The 8832-nt window shown below is 45.4% G+C and overlaps 1 pseudogene; it reads left to right on the forward strand.

Moving 5' to 3' along the window:
- The first annotated feature begins 579 nt into the window (after positions 1–579).
- On the forward strand, positions 580–4064 carry LOC119319176 (annotated as a pseudogene).
- The last annotated feature ends 4768 nt before the right edge of the window (positions 4065–8832 follow it).

The following is an 8832-nucleotide window of genomic DNA, read 5'->3' on the forward strand; positions in this document are numbered from 1 at the left end:
AAAGAAAAGAAAAACTAGAAACAAACAACAGGTGAAAAAATGAAGAAAAAAAGGAAAATGAAGAAAACAGGTAAAGAGACAAAAAATCAAAAGAAAAAAGAAAATAAAAAAACGAAAGAAGCGAGACCGAGCGAATTGATCGAAAACAGCCGAAAAAAAGACGGAAATGGGCCGGCCCTGTAGCTACCTTTCTGGCGAGGGTTACCACGTTGTGGCCGGCCCAGTAGGTACCCATCGATACTGGACCGACTAATTCCCACGTGTTTCTAAAAAAAAGACTAATTCCCACGTTGGAGTACTGTTTTTTTTTTTCAAAAAAAGTACTTTTTTTACCCCTAAGAAAAAAGTACTGTTTATTTATTGAGAAAGGTATTGTATTCTGTTTCTGAATCCGTGTTCGTAATGAACTCGAGTCTGTATTGGATGCGGCTTCAAGAAACAGGATAGGTCAATCCCCAGTAGTACTCCTACATAACGCAGCCTGCGGCCAAGAAAGGCAAGAACAGATCGATTGTAGCACGCCACGGGACCGAGACGATGTCCTCTCCTTTCCAACCTCCAGCACCTCGACTCGCCGAGATGGCAGCGGAAGAAGGGGACGGGGAGGAGGAGAAGACGATCGTCGTCGGAGCTGGAGACACGGCGGCGGAGGAGATCGTCGCCGGGGCAGACGAGGAGGAGGAGATGCACGGCGGCTGGGACGGTGGCCATGGAGGAGGCGACGGTATGTTCCGTCCCCCGCCGGGGTTCCGGTTCATGCCAACCGAGGACGAGATGATCAGGTACTACCTGCTCCCCAAGCTGCAGGGCAGGGCGTACGTCCCCAACAACGCCATCATCGAGGACACCGTCTACCAGTGCCACCCGGACGGGCTCACAAGTACGTTCGTTCTACTTCTCCCGTCGGTTTCCGCCGCCTGACGATCGATGGATCATCTTGCACCTTCTTGATGGTTCTTGGCGATCGTTTCTTGCTTTCTTGCGTCCGTGGATTTGCAGGCAAGTACATGGACCGGGGCCAGGCCGGCAGAAGCTTCTACTTCCTGTCGCCGAGGGAGCGCAAGTACAAGAACGGGGCGAGGCCGCGGCGGGACACCAAGGACCGCCTCGGGCGGTGGAAGGCGTCGACGGGCAAGACGGACGAGAGGGGCGGCGGCGACGTCCGCAAGGAGGAGAGAGTGGCCGGCGACGGCACCACCAAGTACTGCAAGAGCGGCCTCGCCTACTTCTACTTCCGGGGCCGCGGGGAGAAGGAGAAGAAGTCCGGCTGGCTCATGCAGGAGCTCACCGTCCCGGAGTACGAGATCAAGCTCCACGAGAAGGGCGGCCCTGGCGGACCCACGGTGAGTTTTCTCCTCCGAGATTCAAACCACATTACCGTTTCGACTTGTTTTTTTTTCTTTCTTTCTTGTTTGCTAAAAGTAATTCGTCTCAAGCTGATTTCTAGATTATCAACAATTGATTCCGTTCGCGGGCAATAGATATGATTTCTTTCTCAAGAATGTCGAACATGTTGCTAGGGTTCGTCAACTATTAAACACGTCGCTAAGAGGATTAAATCATATCGAAGAAGAAAAATCTAGCATGCATGCCTTGCTTAGGATTAAATCATATTTGGCGGTGAAGACCAGGATTAGTCCGTGGTGTGTATGTTCACAGAGGGTTTTTATGACTTTGTAGACACTAGACACAACCAAATTTCGAAAGGGCAAAAATTTCTATTACCCTCAAAATAGTCAAAAATTATGGATTCTTTTGAAAACTTGGAATTATTTTTGGAGAAATTAATGATATTTTATTTTTATTTGAATAGTTTTGCATTTAAACAACTAGATAAAAAATATGTACCAAAACTTCTTGATTTAAACATGGTCTCCAATAGACAATTATTGACCACTGGTTTGTTGTAGATTTATCTTAATACATTATGAAATTTTATATCATGATGAAACATCTTCATTGCAAATCTATTGATGCTAAGTTCGTCAACAATTAAACATCTCATGCACAAATCGCAGGAGACAAAATAAATTCTACTAGTGGCCAACATAAATCTAGTAGCATGCATGTCTTGCTTAGGATTAAATCATACCTCACGGTGAGGACGGGGTTTAGTCTGTGGTGTGGATATTCACCGAGGGTTTTCATGAAATTGTAGACACGACCAAGGTTTAGAACTTCAAAAGGGAAAAAAAATTATGTGACCCTCAATATAGTCGAATTTCTGAATTCTTTTGAAAATTTAGAAATTATTTTCAGACAAATCCTGAATTTTTTATATGATTTTTTGCAATTTTTTATTTGAATTTGAATGAATTTGCAAAACAACTCAATAAATAAAAATGTAGACTGCCCGCAAAAAAATTGTAAACATAGCTTCTTGATTTAGGTTTCCAATAGACAATCGGATACCACTAGTTTGAATAGTAAATTATAAAAAATGTGGTTTAGATCTAATGATGCTATTTTACTTCGCAAATCCAAATATTTTGTACAAAATTGTTTTTACGGGAATTTCACATATTAAATCTCAATATGTTTTGCTAGAATTGAAAGTTTCTTTTAAGTCTCCAATAGACATATTAAAGTCTTGGTATATTTTTGCGGGAATTTGTGGAAGGCAAATTGAAAATAGTTTTGCTAGAATTTTCTTTTAGGTCCTCGATAGATTTACCAAAGTGCAGCACTTTTCTGAATCAAGACTCAATCTCAGTTCACTTGAAATAGGCAGGCCATATTAAGAAACATTTGACCCTTCCTTAGAACACTTTTCTTCAAGCCTTGATGGATTTAGACAAGTGCTTACTCTCATTTGATTGAGGCATATATACGGATTGGACCGACCTAAAAATCATCTGATTTAGAGAAGTGATTACTTTGACTTTGATTGGATTGGATGCATGCAGTTGGACAGATACGTGATGTACAAGATTTACCCGGCGCCGGTCGGCAGAAAAAAACGGAACAATGACGATGAGGCAGGCCCCAGCAACGCCGAGCTGGTGGAGAGCGACGACGAAGGGGAGACGGCGGAGCTTCCTCCAAAGCTCTCGGAGAAACAGGCGGGCAAGAGGCCCGTGTCGGAGGGCCAGCAGCTGCGCAACCCCGCCGCCGCGAAGAAGAAGCGGGGTCGCCGCTCAAACCGCCTGCAAACCGACGGCATGCAAGCTCCATTCGGGATGATGGAATACCACGATGGATCAGGGCAGCCCATGGGGTATCAAGCTGGCGCACCGACGCCGGTGCCATACAACAACGGCCAGGTGCAGGCACCGCGGCAGCAGGTGGCGTACAACGGTCAGGTGCCGATGATGACATCGCAAACGGCGTACAACGGTCAGATGCCGGTGACGCAGCAGCAGGGGGCGTACAACGGTCAGGTGCCGATGATGACACGGCAGCCGGCGGCGTACAACGGGCAGATGCCGGTGCCGCAGCAGCAGCAGGTGGCGTTCGACTGGCAGGTGCGGCCGCCGCCGTACGGTCAGAACCAGACAATGGTGACGCGGCCTTCGTGCCCGGCCGGCCAAGCAGCGAACCCGCCGCCGGTCGTCCCTCAGATGCAGAAGCAGCCAGAGACGGATGAGATGCTCGAGAAGCGGGTGCTTGAACAAAACCTGGAGGAATACCTCTGGATGCAGCAGCAGATGGCGGTCATGATGCGCCAGCAGCAGCAATGGACGATGGCGTTCATGATGCAGCAGCAGCAGACGTACTTCGGCGGCTCCAACGCCGATTGCCATCCCGACGCGGGGGCCAAGGCCCCTCAGTTCTCGCTCGACGAGTTCCTCGCCAGCGTGGCCGCGGAGCACTACGAGCGCAGTCGGGCGGTGCCCCCGGCGACGAGCGGCTCCCCAGGAGAGGCGGCGCCGGTGAACGCCGAGGGTTCGCCGGACAGCACGGTGGTGTCTGCGGTGGGAGGCGGGGACGGCAACAACGGCAACCATGACCGGGCGGAGTCTGCCGCTGCGACGGCTTCGCCGGGTGGGAGCGGGAGCGCGTCCGCAGAGGGCGAGATGGCCCCCGACATGGTTGGGCCCAGTGATCGGTGCTCAATTCTGTGATTCCAGCAGGAACGGGAGGGTTTGCGCAGGATTTCGCATAGTGATCGGTGCTGAAATCTGGTATATATGGAGATCGTGTGTTCGTTACCGTGTTCTTGGTCGAAACTGTAGTGTTTTGTTGACGTCTTGTTTATGCCAGTCTTTCATTGTTAAGTACTCCATCCGTTCCTAAATATTTATCTTTCTAGACGTTTCAAATGACTACTATATACGGATGTATGTAGACATATTTTAGAATGTAGATTCACTCATTTTGCTCCGTATGTAGTCACTTGTTGAAATGCCTAGAAAAACAAGTATTTAGGAACGGAGGGAGTAGTTGTAAGCTGAAACTTCTTGGTCTCTTTCTCGACTCCAAACAAACATATGTTTGATTGTTGATCGATGTAATAGTTTGTGTGTTCTGTAGAAAAAACATCTGTGCTTCTGTGGTTTCTCTTCTTCTTTCCTTCTTGATTGATTGACAGACGGTATTGGAGAAAGTATGACTCAGGCACGATTTAATTGTTGGATTTGGTTTGGTTCGGTCTCTTTGCTTCTTCTTTTTATCAATGTTCAGAAGCAAAGATGGGGAGCTCGGATTCTTCAGCCAGCGCGGCAAGATTTGTCCACGGCTGACAATTTTCATGGCCCAATTAATCTCATCTGATTTGAGCCGCTGCAGTGCAGGCCAAATCGGAGGCCAAGATTCAGGTCAAAACGCTGACCCTGACCTATGACTTTGCCCATCATTTGTTTTTTGTCGTGTGCAGTCCTGTCTGTGTCGAGAGAGACAGCTGACTGCTTCTCTGCTCCCTACAGTTGTTCAGAGATACAATTAATTAATTAGTGATCTTCTTGGTTCACAGGGGACTTTCAGTTGAAGTAATCGAACACCTGATGAAGCTGACTTCAGAGCTAGTGATGCACGATGGCTTTCAGGAATTACGTAATTCACAAGGTTTGCCAACAGGACAAGAGGAAATTCTTACCATTCAACCCAGGTTTGGGCTTTTTGCCGTCAGAAATCAAAGACCTGGGTCTGGAATCCTCCGTTTACTGTTTTTCTTTTCGTTTCGAATATTATTTAAACCATTGTTATAAGACGTTGAAAACCACAAGGAGCTTCAGAAACAAATCAAACCAAACTGTTAAGGTTGATTTTACATAAAAACACCTTTCCTTTAGCTTTGTTGCACAAAATGCCACATATATTGGTATAATATATGTTGCAGCTAGTTCTAATCCATAGTTTGATTATGCGGACATGATTCCTGACGAGTGGATCCCGCTTGCAAGTATCCGTAGTTTTAGTTGCCCATTACAAATTTTGGTTTAGAAGTTAACATTTAATAAAATACAAAAAAAATCAATAAATTGTATATATAACCAATGCTTATTTGAGGAAAAAAATTAACTTATTTTGAGATATTGGCGGTTTATTGGCTCAATCGTTTATGTTTCAAAAATCAATAAAAAACCATTAAATTGTATATGTAGCAAGTATTTATCTAGAAATTTCTGAATCATTTTGATCATATTAGAAATTGTAATTAGTGCACTTACAACTGGAACCAACCCATTAGAAATCATGCCAACGGAATCAAATGATGGATTAGAGCATCTCCAATAGCTTTTCAAAAAAACCATCCCTATGAGTGTGCATTGGGACTCTTCCAATAAATTTATTAGATTTCACAGGTGCACTCCTAGCAAATCTCCAATACAACTTTCTCTATAATTAATCTAACATATGTCTCTCACCTGTCAACTCTCTCTCTCTCTCTCTCTCTCTCTCTCTCTCTCTCTCTCTCTCTCTCTCTCATGCACGAAGACACCGATGACACGGTGGGCTGGGGGCCCGACACGGGCGGTGCGGTAACAAGCGCGATGGCAACAGTTTGGTGGTCTAGCGGGTAGCGGCGGTGACGTGAAGAGGCAACATGGTGGCCTGGTGGCGGTCGGGCGAGTATTGCCGATGGTCCAGCAGTCATTGGCACTGGCGGGCTCACGTGGTATGTATATAGGGAAAGATTGGGTATCTGTTGGATGACATCCTAAATATTATTGGGTTTAGAAAAAGGGTGTGGCTAGGTCTTAGTTGACTGAGACTTAACCAAGTCTCGGTCAAATGACATAATATGCAAGAAAGAAAACTAAAAAGAAAAATTTACATGGATCTCAATTTAACATCTTACAAATATAGCATCGACTAAGACATAACCAAGTCTATATTCGAGTGCTAGGAAAGCTGCTGGTGTAGAGCTAGTTACAACAAATTACATATTTACACTTTTCCGTATGAAAAATACTACACATTTTACATTAGTATAAGATTACACATTTTACACTAATAGATGGTGTTACACAAACCGTAAGAGTAGATATTCTATATATATTATTAGGGGGGGGGGGGGTAATTTTTCGCCGGCCTCTACACCAACGCCTCATACACCAACGAAGAATGTGCACGTCCTTTTAAGCATGAGTGCCATCCTCAAGGGCAAATACATGAGTACCAGAAAAGCCTAGTCCTCAAGAATAAGTAGGAACCTAAATTTACATTCACTTCCCCAACCACTTGACCTAGTCTCACTCCCCTTAAAATTAGGGGCAGAATTTCTCTTACCGGCCTCTACACCAATTAGTGATGCACACAGCCTTTAAGCATGAGTACTAAGATTTTTAATGTCGGATACTCTTCAAGCCTAGTCCTCAAGGATAAATGCATGAGTACTAGAAAAGTTTGGTCCTAAAGAATAAATAGAAACCTCAGTTCACCTCCATGAGGATTTGAACCTACGTGTTGAGTAAGGTTGGTTACCACTAGAACAGACAGAATGAAGCCGCCGCCGACGCAGGGCGATCTAGGTCAGCGGCCGCCGCCGGCCGCCACTTTGGCGGCGGCGCCGCCGCCGCTACTCCTTCCGACCCTCCGTGTTGTGGTAGGTCGTGATTAGTTTTCATCGGGAGATTACTCGCTGTTTGTCTCCCGCTGCATGGATCTGATCTGGTGCATGCAAGTGCAAGTCCTACGTGTTTTGAAGGCTATGTACGCATGCAATCTCAACACGAGGTGACTGTCTTGGATGTTGAGAGTTGGATGCTAGCTTGATGTTTTGACGAGGATTTTTTTCTGGTAGACCTGTTGTCCCTAGTGTTTAAACTAGGGTTTGCTGTCCTCCGGCGGCTACAGCTGTCCGAGAGTTTTTCGTTCATCGTGCGCCGTCGTCTCCAGCGACCGGACACAATGAAGCTAATTAGTTGGAACTGCCGTGGTATGCTTTCGCCCACGGCAATTCGAGAGCTCTTGGATCTTCAAGGGCGTGTGAAAGCGGATGTGATTTTCTTGTCTGAATCCCATCTGAATACAGCTAAGGCAACTGAGATAAGGGTGAAGCTAGGTTTTGATCGTTTTCATATTGTTGATAGTGATGGACGATCAGGAGGTCTTGCACTTTTTTACAACCTTTCAAATGAAGTGGTGTCAAATTATGCGTCGCCTAATTTCATTGATGGTTTTGTCATGGATGGAATCAACGTGTCATGGTGGCTGACTGGTTTTTATGGAGAGCCAAACTGGGACATGAAACACTTGTCATGGACGAATATGAGAACCCTTCATCACAACTCAACAGGACCATGGATGATCTTTGGAGATTTTAATGAGATACTAGTTGCTAGCGAGAAGGAGGGTGGAAACATCAGACCGCAACAATATATGCAAAATTTTCGAGACTGTGTGGATGATTGTGGTTTACAAGAAATCATGTCTATAGGGGACCCTTTTACTTGGAGTAGAGGTGTGATCAGAGAAAGGCTGGATAGAGCTTTATGCAACGAAAAGTGGGCTGATATTTTTCCTTATGCAGCGGTTATCCATGAACACCATGTGCATTCAGACCACAGACCAATACTGCTAGATACAGAATATTATTCCGCGGTTATGGGACAGAAGCAAAGAGGTGAAAGAAGGTTTGAAGCAAGATGGTTGAGTGAATCTACAGTTGATGAAATTGTTAAAAGCGCCTGGGAAAGAGTGAAGCTGGTAGGGATAGGTCCTTCGCTTGCGTCCAGAACAAAGTCAGTTAAGGATGACATGTTCATTTGGGACCGTGATACACTCAAAGGTCCGAAGAAGAGAATTAATAAGTTGAAGAAAGAGCTAGAGAAGTTGAAAAGATGTACACTGACAGAAGAAGTAAGACAGAAAATCAAGGAGGCACAAATCCTAATAGAAAACCTATTGGATCAGGAGGAGCTAGTGTGGCTGCAACGTGGACGAGCCAACTGGCTACTACATGGTGACAGAAATACATCTTATTTCCACAAAGCAGCTATAGCCCGTAAGAAAAGGAATTGTATCCGAAGATTGCTTGACGATACAGGGGTTTGGAAGGAGGAGTTGGATGATATAAACAGTATAATTACGAGTTATTTCAAAGAGCTTTTTACATCCCAGGTGACCGTACCCGATATTAATGTTTTGAGTAAAGTCCAAAGGCGAGTTTCAGAAGCAATGAATACGACCCTGATGGCGCCATACACGGCTGAGGAGGTACGGAAGGCTCTCTTTTCCATTGGAGATTTCAAGGCACCAGGACCAGATGGCCTTCACGCGGTCTTTTATAAACGGTTCTGGTCTATGTTGGGTGATGACTTGGTTATGGAAGTTCTAAATGCGATCAATTCCCGGGTTATGCCACAAGGGTGGAATGACACTACTATTGTCATGATCCCAAAAGTAAATTCCCCGGAGAAAGTTACTCAATTCAGACCAATCAGTTTA

The sequence above is a fragment of the Triticum dicoccoides genome, chromosome 6A (genome assembly GCF_002162155.2).
Source record: "Triticum dicoccoides isolate Atlit2015 ecotype Zavitan chromosome 6A, WEW_v2.0, whole genome shotgun sequence".
NCBI classification, from domain to species: domain Eukaryota; kingdom Viridiplantae; phylum Streptophyta; class Magnoliopsida; order Poales; family Poaceae; genus Triticum; species Triticum dicoccoides.